Below are 15,509 nucleotides of genomic sequence, written 5' to 3'. Positions count from 1 at the left end.
TCATAGAGCTTCAATTACACGTTTTTAGAAATCAGCTGAAATTTTTGCACAGACATCAATGCAATTGAAGTGAATAAACCATTGTAAGCCATTTCTTATATATTGTAGTAAAACTAGTTGCAAAAAAACGCCATCGTTATTTCTGTCTGACCAAAAAGCAAGCCTCAATATCTAATATAAAAATTTAGTTATTAGAAATATCTGAAGAATTTGGCTAGAGTGAGCTGCAGAAATACATTTACATAAAAGTCGTTTTTTACCATGTTGGCTGTCCTCATCATAAACCGGAAAAATAAAAACTCAAAGAGCACGATATCATGCTGTAAAACATGACTAAAAATGAAAGCCAACTGTTTTGTTGAATAAGCGCTTACCACGTTCACCACTAGATAGAAGATATTGAAATGCTATTGTATTGTATTGAAATGCTTTTCAATACGCCACTGCACATGTTTGGGGTTTCCAAAGCCGTGCAGTCGTCAAACTCCTATAGGTCAATGTACTCGAAGCGTGACATCTCAATGCTGATATGGCAATATTTACCGAAGTTTTTAAACCGCAATTGACTATCGCAAAAGGGGCACACATATACATGTATAGCAATTATGGTAAAGTGATAACATGATTTAGTTGCATTTACAAGTTTATTGTTGCAAAAACCGATTATCATTATTAATGTCTTTGTTTAGGTACTAAGCCGAGCTCTTTCAATGGCTGTTGATAGGAAAAAGTTGGGAAACTTGCTTTAAAAGTTCATATTTGGAGATATCGTTGACAATGGTAAATAACCGGTTGACAATGGTTGATAACCATTAAAATGTCGATTTGCGTCGATGTTCCTACCATGTTGACATGGCTATGTAATGCTAAGCCTATATCGATATACAAAATAATATTCGTGGCCTGTTTATACTGTTAGTAAATAACTATTATATAATTAAATAATAAACATTTCTCACAGTTTATGTGTAGTTTATCGTTTGTGCGGTCAAAACCTATGAGATGTACAGCCAGATGTGTGCTTGTATTCACATATTGGACGTATTAACAATGTTTTGTAGTTCTTGTCATTGTAGTTATCTTGTCATTGTAGTTGTCTTGTAGTTCTAGTCATGCATAAATTCAAGTGGTTAGTGCTGTTATCTAAACTAATTAATAATGTTAATAGATAGACAAATTGTACTAACTTTTAATGTTATAATTATTGTTGTTATATAATGTTACATTTGCAATATAATTGGCATTCTATCATTCTGTTGACCTGAGTAAACTGTGTGATAGTGTCAAACATATTGCCCACAATTTACTCATTGCTAGAGCATTTGAAAAAATGTGATGATGATTCAGCATTGACCAATGAGATTAGAGAACGTATTCTAATTTACGTGATTTTAAACTTTACACAGCCAGATTCAGGAGTCAGAAGCCTAATCACTACTGGGCAATGTTTCTCAGATTTTGATGCTGGCAACATTTCTTGATCACCGTTACAAAGCGCATATAGTGATGCATAACTGATGAAAGTCTTGCTTCTTTTTCACCTAATAAAACTTGATGGATTAGTTTAATGCTGGAATGAGGCTAGCGGTGGCCTTCAAGTCATACCATCAAAGAAATCGAAAACTTCTGTATGGAGTTGCATGATAAACAGAGCTGATCTTACCCAATCAACTGATAACCAAAGACTTACTTGCAAATATAAGTTGTACGCAGGAGTGAATATTTGCATGCTTGTACAGCTATCTGAGATGAGGATAAAAACTTTATACTGCTTTACTAGAAGTCCAACTACTGTTCCCTACCACTGCTCAGCAAAGTAGCCAGATGCTGTTTTGTTATACCTGCAACAAGTGTTCCATCTGAATGTGTGTTCAGCGTTAGTGGCTACATTGGTGGCAACTGTCATGCATAAATAAAACCTTTCACCCTTCAGCAATGACTCTTTCTCGCTAAAAAAAAGTGGTAAATAACTGTACTTGTAGGTGGATTTCCTTAGAGTTTTTTTATGTTTTCATTTTAGAATAGATTATGTTTTTATTTCAAAATTTTTGTTCACTAAAATTCAGTTTTATTTCAATAAAGACTTCATGTATCGCACTGCAAAACATCAACATTCATTAGCCATTTCAAAATGGATTGCTGATGTCTTGGCGGACGAATAGCAACGCCTTAAATATTTATTACATATATTGTAAAAACGCAAAAGACTCATATCACACTTCTATACTATGCAGAGAGCTTGAGGTTTTTACAGGAACAATTATCTGTCATTTTACTGTGATGAAGCTTCTCATTAAAAATGTTTTGAAATGTTGCAAACCATAAAAAACCTTTTGTAGTGAAGTCCAACAAAAAAAAACTATATGCATGGTCATAGAGACTTGTCAATGGTTATTTTCAGTGATGAGCTCAACTTTCGTACTCAAAATCACAGTAGACAAACGCAAAAAGCTGTAGGTGATGAGTTCAAGGCTGAGTGCCAAGCATCCAAGATCTTTAATGGTGTAAAGACGCTTCTCTATGCATAGATAAGGACGTGGTGATGTTTGCGAAGACACATAAATGTTAAAAAATACATAATTGTGCTGGAGAAAATTTTATAGACATCTGCAAGAGAAATGTTTGATGCTAACAGTTTAGATTGGATATGTGAGCAGATCACTGGTCCTGTCATACCGTAAACAAAGTGAAACAGTGGTGCGAATAGCTGAAAATTAATCTCATAAGCGGGCCTACCCAGTTCAAAGACATGAAATCAAATCAATCTGGTTATCTCCAACATCAGGACACTACCAAAGTGAGAGTAATAGAAGGAGTAACCAAGACATGATATTATGCCGTAACACTTGAGACTGACGGGTCTGGTAGAAAGCATACCACACCGATGCTAAGTATTTGTAGAGGAAATATGCGTGTCTACAAAGAACTAAACTGTATGAATATGAGCTCTCAAGCCCTTGTACAGGATGTCAATCCAACATACAGAAAGACCTGTATTTGAGTGCCACCTTCATTTGTACAACACCTTTAATAGAACGCCACTATCATGAACAGGCATCTCATAATTAGGTGTATCAAAAGCAGGTGTATCATTAGTAGGCAAACCATACATAGGCACATCATAAGCAAGGGTATCATAAGCCAGAATGTTGTAAGCAGGCATATCATGAGTAGGCATGTTAGTGACAGGCATGAGCAGGTGCATGCTAATAAATCGTCAATCAAAAAATAAAAATATAGGCTACTCTGAAGTTCTTAAATAAAAAAGCAGAGCAAAAAATAGCAAAGTAATAAATTGCAATTTTTTCTGAGCAATTAGTAAAGAAATACCATGAATTGTCTAAAAATAAAACTTGAGGAACAATTCTGACTACTGATAACAAAAATGGATTTGTACGAAATCATAGGCTCTAACAATATTTCATAATTTCTAGAAGTAGAAGTTCTGGAAATATTAAGTTAAAGCTCTATAGTGGTAAACCTTGAGCAAACACCTAGAGATGGTTGTCAACCAATATATAATAATGGCATCAGCCAAGGCTTCAACTATAAAAACCCAAAGTTAGAATTACAATAGATATTTCAATCTTCTTTCAGCAATCCCTTACATACAAAACTCCAAGACTCAATATTTTCATTGCGCTGTTCAATATTTAATCTTTGAGCTAAAAAACCCGATGAAACACGGTAGCTTTAGAAGTTCATTTTCCTTTTTAGATTATCATTTTGCTCTCTTTTATTTAGGCTAAATAAATATTTATATACTCCATATTCTGTCTTTGAAATATGCACTAACTAATATCATGAGGCACAGCAACAAAAAGCAAAGTATACATGATGCCTGAATTTGAATTCATCAACAATCAACCAAGACGCTACTACAATGTGTCAACAATCAAGCTCACTGCAAATTCTAGCATAACACAGACAAGATGCGTTCATTTGGTGCTCTAACCGAACTGCTTTGCTGCAGGACATTTTTTGCTTCGATCATGCCTTTTTTGTCACTGCCATAGCTATTGGCCTGATAGGACAACTAGTTCTCCTTGGAGCCGTCTTCTTGCCAATACTACTTATGCTGAGGTTAGTAGAACATATTATTTCTTTAGACATAGTAAACATTTCGAGGTTTTGGTTTGTACCAAAAGCATAGTCTAGTATACCAAAAACATTATAACAGGGATGTTATCAGGAGGAAAGTTTTAATTCTCTTAATTATATCTGGATAAACATTTTACCGCCTTGATGAAAATATGCCATCCTTGATATGCTGTTGCTCATGGGCCATTATCAATAGCGTATATTTTATGTGCCAAATTGTTTATAGCTTAAAACAACAGAACTGCAAGGAGGAGTTGTGCTACCTATTGTATTATGCTGCAAATTTGCATGTCTATTTGACCATGATGTCTCATTGAATCACTGTAATATTCTATTTTGCTTGCAACCTATTAATACATCAAAACAAAGTAATATTAAATATACTAAATTGTTCTCCTCTGTTACAAATCCGCTTAAAAAAATGTGTAAAAACTTATGGGATGACAAATCCTTACTTTCATATCTAAAATTTAACAACTACGTTCAGTATTGATAATGGTATGCCATTCATTTTATTATTCAGGGTCAGCTATGAGCAAGAAAAGAAAATGAGAAGCTTTAAAAACGAACTTGGTTACATTAGGTGAAATTTGAGTTCCTTTCACAAATTAACATGTTTGTACCAGGTTTACTTCAAATTGATGAGACAGAGGAGGTTGAAAAGGTCAATGAGATGAAAGAGGCTGAAGAGATCAAAGAGACTGATAATAAAGGTGAGTGTTATACTGTAAAAAAGAACATAACTTATGAGACATGATAGTAACTTGATGTCTAACTTTATAACTAGTAACCTAATAAGCAGTAGATGTACAGAATGTTCTAGACTCCTTTGTATCGGATGCAAAATTATGGTTAGGAACTTGAACAACTCTCAGATTTTGTTGTTTCTGAATGTTGAATAAAAATTTGATTTTTCATGGTTTCTCATTTTTTCCTGCTGTCTTTCTTTGCCCAGCTAAGTTGAGGAAACCTAAGCTAAGCTGACAATAGAACTTGGTGGACAATGGGTTCTTTTAGTATTATTAATATACAAGCATGTCTGCTTTTGTGCTCGTTGTGAATTACTAGCTGTACTGTACCCTCAAAACATTGTATGAAAAACTATACACGGATATACCTTTCAACAGTGACCTTGAGAATATTGGCAGTTGGTTGCAATAAAATTATCAATAGTAATGAGATGTATGGTATAATCCTATGATTTCCAGAGTATGTTGTACCATACGCTTCATTCAAAAGTTTAATCTACAAAACTAAAATACCAAATAAAAATTTGGAGACCAGGCTCTAGATATGATCCAAGCTAGACAAGATTAATGTACCTATGGTAAATAAATGTGGTAATAGATGATTACCTCACAAACAGTACAAAAATATGTGGTTACAGGGACCACAATATTGATGTCATATGAGAATAGGCAGTGACCTCACAAGGTTTTGAATGTAAGTTTTCTGAATAATAAACATTAACATTGTTTACTTTACTGAGAAAACAGCCGTGTGCATGAGAACACAGCACTAATCATTTATTCACAAAACAAAATAACAGGTTTATATTCTTGATGTTCAGAAGGTGAGACAGCATCAAGCGCTATTAGTTGATCGATGTTCATGTCTAAGTAAGTCACCCTTGAGTTAAGTTTATTTATTCAGAGTTGTGTTATCATGAAGTCCAAACAGAAAATTAATGGTAATAATACTGGCATAAGTCTATGATTTCTATAGAATATGTTGTACCATATGTTAAAGAGTTTAATTTAGAAAACTAAAATACCAAATGAAAATTTGGCAACTATGCTGTAGATTTAGTCAACGTTTAACAAGATGAATGTACATATAGTAATTGAATGTGGTAATAGATGATTACCTTACAAACATTACAAAGAGATTAGTCACAGGGGCCACATTATTGATGTTATATGAAATTAGAGGGTAGTCTGACTAGGTCGTAGAGGGACCTCGAGTCATCAGCTTTTCTCAGATTTAGTAAATTATGTTTTTATTTGGTAGCAAGTGGTATGAGTAAGAGATAGCAAGATTTAGTAAACTATATTTTTGTTTGGTAGCAGGTGGTACGAGTACGTGATAACAAGATTTAGTAAATTATATCCCTGTTTGGTAGCAGGGGGTATGAGTACTTGATAACAAGATTTAGTAAATTATATCCCTGTTTGGTAGCAGGGGGTATAAGTACGTGATAACAAGATTTAGTAAATTATATCCCTGTTTGGTAGCAGGGGGTATGAGTACACGATAACAAGATATAGTAAATTATATCCCTGTTTGGTAGCAGGTGGTATGAGTAAGAGGTATAAAAGTTTCTTCAAAGATATTCTTGACTCGTAGCAGCAGGCGGTGATGAGATGTAGACTGATGCGTACAGACAGCAATGGAAAAAGACTCATATATAACACTGTTCCCACCACATGATTATTTCTCAAAATAGACACCTTATCATAGCCCCAGCACCAACTATTTGTCATTTTTGTGTCACCAATTTATCCGTTTTATAACCTGGGCTCCAATGATACAGTCGGTGAAGGTTGTGTAACCGATTGGACATTTTTAGTATGAAACTAGTACAACCAGAGAGAAGTATTCTTTGAGCTCTGAGAATATTCACATGCAATACAGAAGAATCACATCAACTTTTTTTCAGTGAGTCCTGTCTTCTTTCCTCAGATGCTTTTAGGGACAAAGCTGCTAAGATGTATCAGGTGTCTCTATGTAAATTCAGAGTTGTCTGCAAATGACCATCTTAATAGGCCATCATTCTAAATGATTAACCGAGTTATTTCATTAGTGCCAATGAAACTTTTATCCTGTCCTCAAAATGCAAAACTAGTCTTAAAAAGTGAAAACAACCTTGACTAAATATTTAGCAGGTATCTGGTCTACTCTTCAGTTTTTGATAAACCAGTTTTGGTATTTTTCTCGTTTGCTAGAACGTGATAACTCCAAATATGACTGTTTGCTTGGGTGTGATAACTCCAAATATGGCTGTTTCTGTGCGACTATATTGACGCTTTGTTCAGTGATGGGCAAACAGTAATTGTAAGCCTTAACTAATTAACATGCACTTCTGTATTTCTGTGGGAAACATTAGCCAATCATCATGCACCACTGTGAGAAGCAACGCAAGACTGTGAAATGGATTATTGAGCTTATCAATTTAATAGCAAACACACACACTCCATGTACTAATAACACAATTAATAGACAAGGACAACAACATATGCTTTCTGATCTCCTTTAATGGAAGAGAAAAAAGGTTTATTAGCCTAGAAAAGATTACATTCATTTCTCCACCTATTACAGGAGGTCTTATAATGAAAGGAAAGATAATTGCTTACATAATAAACAGATAGTATATAATAAATGGAAAAATCATGAGTTTGTTTTATTTGATAATAACAATAATAATAATCATGATAATAATAACAATGATGTTAAGTATGAACAAATGATTATTATGCGCATCAAAGGATCAGGCTATAAAGTAAATTTTTTTGTCATGAGGAAACATTAGAACATAACTTGAAACTTATATTACAATTAAATTATACTGTTGAAGAACCCAGTTTGGTTCTGCTGATGCCTGAACGCCGCAGCGCAAAGGTATGACATAAGCATACAATAAGTAAGCACGCCACAATTAAACATGTCATGCGACAGCATGTCATATTTAAGCAGCAGTGCAAAAAAGTTAAAGATGTACACTGAAATTCTCAAGCTGACAAATAACTATAAAACAAAAGTAGCAGTAGCAAAAAGAAGTAAGGAACACACACGATATGTCTTTGTTTACTAAACTGCAATAGAGGGCCGTGAACAATGTAAAAATAAAAACTTAGGCTAAACATTTTATATCCGATAACAAACATGGATATTTTATCCTATGTTCATGCAATTTAAACTAGGAAAATGCTAAGAAAATGGTTTCCATGCTAGGAAAATAGGCATGAACAAGTTGCAGGGTTTGTTAAAGATAAACTAGCTGAATACAGCTCTCTGAGTGATTATTGGCTACTTTTTTATAAGGAAATCACAAAATATATTGAAACATGGTCTCTTGGGAACATCATTTTCTTTTAAAAATTATTATTTTGCTCTTTTTTATTTAAGTTACAAGAATATATAGACTCAATATTCTGTCTTTGAAATATGCACACTAATATTATGAGGCCCAACAATGAGAAACAATGTATGCATTAAGTTTGAATTAGAATTTATCAACAATCAACCATGACGCTACTACATTGTGCCAACAATCAACCTCACTGCAAATTCTAGCATAACACAGACAAGATACGTTCATTTGGTGTTCTAATAGTAATACTCTGCTGCATGACATTTTTTGCCTTGATCATGCCTTTTTCTGTCATTGTCGTAGCTATTGGCCTGATAGGACAACTAGTACTCTTTGGATTCGTCTTCTCGCCAATACTACTCATGCTGAGGTTAGTAGAGCGTATCACTTTTTAGACAGAGTAGACAGGTTTCGGTTTGTACAAAAAGTATAGTCTAGCATACCACAAGCAAAACAGTAAATAATTATTTATATCAAAAATTATAATAGGAGTGTTATCAGGTTTAATTCTTTTACTCATATCAGGATAAACATTTTACTGTCTTAAAGAAGATATGTCATATTTTAAATGCTGTCGCTTATGGGCCTATTTCACTTAAACTAATGAAATTATCTATAGCATAAATTTTATTTGCTAAATTTTTCATCGTTCTACAAAAACAGACCTTCAATGAGGAGTTGTACTACCTATTGTATTATGCTGACAATTTGTATGCCATTATGACCTTTATGTATCATAAAATCATTGTAATATTCCATTTCGCTTGCGAGCTATTAATACAGAAAAACAAAGTAATATTAAACATGCTAAATTGTTTGCCTCTGTGACCAATCCGCTAAAATTGTGTAAAAACTATGGCGTGAAAACTCTTTTTTTATATCTAAAATTCAACAATTACGTTCAGTAGTAATAATGATATGACATTTTATTTTATTATTCAGGGTCAGCTATGAGAAGGAGAAAGAAGTGAGAAGCTTTAAAAGTAAACTTGCTTTACATCAAGTGAAATTTGAGTTTCCTTCACAAATTAACAAGTTTGTACCAGGTTTACTTCAAATTGATGAGACAGAGGAGGTTGAAGAGGTCAATGAGATAAAAGAGACTGAAGAGATCAAAAAGACTAATAATAAAGGTGAGTGTTATACTATAAAAAAGAACTTATAACTTATGAGACATGATAGTAACTTGATGTCTAACTTTATAACTAGTAATCTAAAAAGTAGTAGATGTACAGAATGTTCTAGACTTTCTCGCATCCGATGCAAACTATGGTTAGGAACTTTAACATCTTCCAGATTTTGTTGTTTGTGAACGTATAATAAAAGTTTGAATTTCAAATGCCTGGCATCTTTTTCCTGCCACCTCTTTTGTCCGGCTAAGCTGAGGAAACCTGACAATGAAACTTGGTAGTCAAAGGGTGCCTTTAGTATTTATAATATACAAGTATGTCTGCTGTTGTGCTCATTGTGAAATACTAGCTGTATTGTTGATCTTGTGTAGTCTATTAATTTTATTAGTGTATTATTATATTTTCACATCTCATCAGAGTATAACACAAGCTATTCTTATACACGTATATTTTTATTTTACTACAAAAATCTGTCTAAATGAGACGACCGAATCAGATGCTACAGATATGACAGTACAATCTGCACTTGGCTTTTCACTATGGATAATTCATTTGTGGAAAATTTGGCATATCTTGTAAACTGCCGGTTTTTTTAATATACAGCTTGTTTCACAAAATATTTTTAAAGTGGTTTAAAAAACAGTTTTTAATTGCTCAAAATTACTAATCGATTTCTCCCATTTTTATCTGGGAGAAGTCGATTCAGACTTTAAACATTACTTTTTCCACACTTTTGGCATAGACTGTGATTGCAAACCAGAGTGACATTGGTTAAAATAAATAGAATAAAATTATCCATGAAATAAACGTTATGGATAAAACTATAATAAATTTTGTGTAATACAGTACCACATAAAGCGTCGCATGATACCCACACCAATTTAGCACGAGCACCAGCTGAATATTTTAAAATTATTAGGAGCCCACTCTATGAACATCGGATAGTTAGCCCCTCTATCATGAGGACATTCACCCAATGCTAAATGGATAAAAAATTAGGAAAACTGTAGATAAACAAGTTTCTCGTTGTATTGCAGTTCCATGTGGCACAAGTTCAGAGCCTACAAGGGAAGACAACTCCATGGAAAATATTGGGATTTGTGACAAGATGAATGATATAAATGACCCTCCAGCTCATAATGAAGTTAACTCTATGATTACAGCAGTTAACTGTATAGAAGACAGTTCTTTTAGCTTTAGCTCTACCAGTAATACCACTGATGTCATGAGTGGTAACTTTCAACTTTCAGACATTCTCTCTGCTGAGAAAAAGTCAAAGTTGCATAAAAAACATCGCGCAATCAGTTTATTCCTTTCCTGTTTTGGTTTAAAATAATTAAATATATATATCTCGTTTCCTGTTACTTTTTATTTTATGTCCGAATAATAATAATACTTTCTTTTATAAGATTTCATTGTTAGTGATTTTCAAGTAGCAGTTTCAAGCTCTTAGCTTTTCTCCATGTCAGGCTTGAACAGTTCAAAACCATCAACAACAAGTATTACTCACTGCTGGTAGACCACAGCCTTACATAACTTCAGTTAGGACATAAATCTTTAATTTTCAAATGCAGCTTTTACAGTCTTTTGTGACAAAGTACACCATATTAGAGTGTTTAAGAAAGAGCACGCTTGTATATTATGAGAATCATATGAACATACACACTAGTGATTCAATAGAGGACCCTGTGAGTCAGATAAAACCGCCGTAAAAACAACACAGACTCCTGCCAGAGCTATATTGGTAGATGTGACAAGCTTGTTATCAAAGGTTGTGTTACATCAAATTGTAAGAGCACTGCTTATCCATATCTTGTTGTTAAATATTTTAACATTGAGAATTGACCCTAACCTAGGTAGGTAATCTATGTTGCTATCAAAAATGAACATGAATGAGATAAAGAAGATAACTCCATATACTAAACATAGAGCATGAACATATCAGCAGGAGATTAACATTAAGTGTTAACATTTATCTTGTTCAATTACTGACCAACATAAAAAAAAAACAGATGCAATAAGCACTCCACCATTCGAAGATTCTAAAATAGGGCTTCTCAATCAGGGTACTCACAGCCCTAAGGGGTGCAGACTGTTGTTGGTGTGGGTGTAAGAATCAATTGTGAAGACAGAGAAAGTGTATTTGTTGTCGCAAAAACATCTGAATCAAGATTTTTTTCATTACTAGTCACAACCTATCAGCATGTCCAAATAACCAAATATCACCAGGATTATACAGGTATATGTACTGAACATTGAAATTTGACAAGAAACAATCACAACTTACAACTAATAACAGCTTCTGTTTTAAGAGATCATTTGATGCCTCTTTCAGCGCTTTATGTTTATTAGTAGCCTACTAATGAAAAAAAATTGTTAGTTTATTTATTACATATCAAATAGAAACACAAAAAAACTCATATCACACTGCTATACTATGTAAACAGCTTGAGGGTTTTACAGGAGAAATTATCTGTCATTCAACAGTGGACAAAGCTTCTCCTTAAAAATGGTTTGAAAGGTTACAAGCTATAAAAAACCTTTTGTAATGAAGCCTAAGGACAAAAACTATATGCATGGTCAAAGAAACTTGTCAATGGTGATTTTCAGTGATGAGCTCAACTGTCCTACTCAAAATCACAGTAGACAAACGCAAAAAGCTGTAGGTGATGAGTTCAAGGCTGAGCGCCAAGCATCCAAGTTCTTTAATGATGTAAGGGTGCTTCTCTATGCATAGATAAGGGTTTGGTGTTGTTTCCAAAGACGCATGAATGTTAAGAAATACATTATTGTGCTAGGGAGAATGTTATAGACATCTGCAAGAGAAATGTTGTGTGCCAACAGCTTAGCTTGGATATTTAAGCAGATCACCAGTCATATCATACTGCTAACAAGGTGAAAGAACAGTGCAAAAGCTGAAAATTAATATTATAAGCAAGCCTACTCATGCCCAAGGCAAAATAAAATCAATCCGAGCATTTCCAAAACATGCCTACTATCAAAGTGAGATGGATAAAAAAGGTAATCAAGACTTAATATGAAGTGGTGACACTAGAGACTGACGGGTCTGGTAGAGAGGATACTGCACCGATGCTAAGCAGTTGTAGAAGAAATATGCCTGCCCACAAAGAACTAAACGGTATGAGTATGAGCTCCCAAGTCCTTGTACAGTATGTTAATCCAATATACCTCAATATCTCTATTTGAGTGCCATTTTCATTTGAACACCACCTTTAATAGAACACCACTGTCATGAACAGGCCGATCATAATTAATATATCAAATGCTTGTGCATCAGAAGTAGGCATATCATAAAGAGGCATATCATAATTAGCATATCATAAGCAGGTTTATCATAAGTAAGCATATCATAAGCAGGCATATCATAAGCAGGCATATCATAAGCAGGCATATCATAAGTATGTATATCATAAGTAGGCATATCATAAGCAGGCATATCGTAAGTAGCATATCATAGGCAAGCATATCATACATGTAAGTAGGCATATCATAGGTAGCATATCATAAGTAGGTATATCATAAGCAGGCATATAATAAGCAGGTGTATCATAGGTATGTATATCATAAGTAGGCATATCATAAGCAGGTGTATAATAAGTATGTATATCATACGTAGGCATATCGTAAGTAGCATATCATAGGCAGGCGTATCATACATGTAAGTAGGCTTATCATAGGTAGCATATCATAAGTAGGCATATCATAAGCAGGCATATCGTAAGTAGCATATCATAGGCAAGCATATCATACATGTAAGTAGGCATATCATAGGTAGCATATCATAAGTAGGTGTATCATAAGCAGGTTTATCATAAGTATGTATATCATAAGCAGGCATATCATAAGCAAGCATATTATAAGTAGCATATCATAAGTAGGCATATCATAAGTAGCATATCATAGGCAGACATATCATACATGTAAGTAAGCATATCATAGGTAGCATATCATAAGTAGGCATATCATAAGTAGGCATATCATAAGCAGGCATATCATAAGCAGGTGTATAATAAGTATGTATATCATACGTAGGCATATCGTAAGTAGCATATCATAATCAGACATATCATACATAGGCATATCATAAGCAGGTGTATCATAAGCAGGTTTATCATAAGTATATATATCATAAGCAGGTGTATCATAAGCAGGTTTATCATAAGTATATATATCATAAGCAGGCATATCATAAGTAGCATATTATAGGCAGGCACATCATACATGTAAGTAGGCATATCATAGGTAGCATATCATAAGTAAGCATATCATAGGTAGCATATCATAAGTAGGCATATCATAAGTAGGCATATCATAAGCAGGCATATCATAAGCAGGTGTATAATAAGTATGTATCTCATATGTAGGCATATCGTAAGTAGCATATCATAGGCATTATGTTCATATCATAAGAACATAATTTGAAACTTACATCACAATTGAATTACACTGTTAAAGAATCCAATTTGGTGCTGCTGATGCCTGAACACCTCAATCAAAAGGTATGACATAAGCATATCATAAGTAAGCATGTCACAATTAGGCATGTCAGGTGACAGCATGTTTTATTTAAGCAACAATGCAAAAAAATGAAAGGTGTACACAGAAATTCTCAAGTTGAGAAAAAACCTTAATAACAAAAATAACAGGAATAAAAATAAATAATGAAAATATATGGTGTGTTTTTGTTTACTGAACAGCTGCACTAGAGAGTCCCATTACCACTGTAAACATAAAGAATGTATATTGTATCCTATATTCATGCAGTTCAAGATACACGCTAGGAAAATGACCAACAGAAACAAGTTCTAGGGTTTGTCAAAAACATACTAGATGAATACAGCTCTCTGATTTTTTATTGATTGCCTTTCACACGCAAAATCACAAAACATAATGAAACATGGTCTTTGGGGAACATCATTTGCTTTTTTAAAGTATTATTTTGTTCTCATTTTTTAAATTACGCTAATGTGAAAAGGAAACTTTATGTTTTTGATATATGCATTAAGTAATATTATGAGACACAACAATGAGAAGCAAAGTATACTTTAAGTTTGAATTTGAATTTTTCAACAATCAACCATGACGCTACTACATTGTGCCAACAATCAAGCTCACTGCAAATTCTAGCATAACACAGACAAGATGCGTTCATTTGGTGCTTTAGCATAAATGGTCTGCAGCATAACATTTCTTGTGTTGATCATGCCTTTTTCTGTCTTTACCATAGCTATTCGTCTGATAGGACAACTGCTTCTGGTTGGATTCGTCTTCTCGCCAATACTACTCACGCTGAGGTCAGTAAAGCATATCACTTTCTTAAACAGAGCAAATGTTTTGTGGTTTTAGTTTGTACAAAAAGCAGTCTAGCATGCCAAAAGCAAAACCATTAATAATTGTTTATATCATTGCATTATAAGAGGGATGTCATCAGGAGGAAGGTTTTAATTCCCTTAATCATATCTAGATAAATATTTTACTGGTTTGATGAAAACATGCCATATTTTAGATGCTGTTGCTCATGTGCCTATTTCCCTTAATGTAAATTAATGTAATTATCTATAACATAAATTTTATGTGCCAAAATTTTCTTTGTTCTAAAACAGCAGAACTTCATTGAGTAGTTGTATTACCTATTTATTATACTGACAAATTGTATGACATTATGACCATGATGTCTCATAGAATCCCTGTAGTATTCTATTCTGCTTGCAATCCATTAATACAAAAAAACAATAATATTAACTATACTAAATTGTTTTCCTCTGTAACCAATCCGCTAAAAAACTGTTGTGAAAATTATGTCAGGACAACTCCTTATTTTTATATCTAAAATTTAACAATTACATTTATTACGGATAATGATAAGACATTTTATTTTATTATTCAGGGTCAGCTATGAGCAAGAGAAGGAAATGAGAAACTTTCAAAGAGATCTTGGTCTACATCAGGAGAAATTTGAGTTGCCTTCACAAATTAACAAGTTTGTACCAGTTTTACCTCCAATTGATGAGACAGAGGAGGTTGAAGAGGTCCATGAGATGAAAGAGTTTGAAGAGATCAAAGACACTGATAATAAAAGTGAGTGTTTTAAGAAAAAAACATACAACTTATGAGTCATGATGGTAACTTGATGTCTAACTTCATAATTAGTAATCTAAAAAACTAGT

This window comes from Watersipora subatra, chromosome 9 (genome assembly GCF_963576615.1).
Source record: "Watersipora subatra chromosome 9, tzWatSuba1.1, whole genome shotgun sequence".
NCBI lineage: Eukaryota > Metazoa > Bryozoa > Gymnolaemata > Cheilostomatida > Watersiporidae > Watersipora > Watersipora subatra.
Note: the sequence above shows the minus strand (reverse complement) of the source record.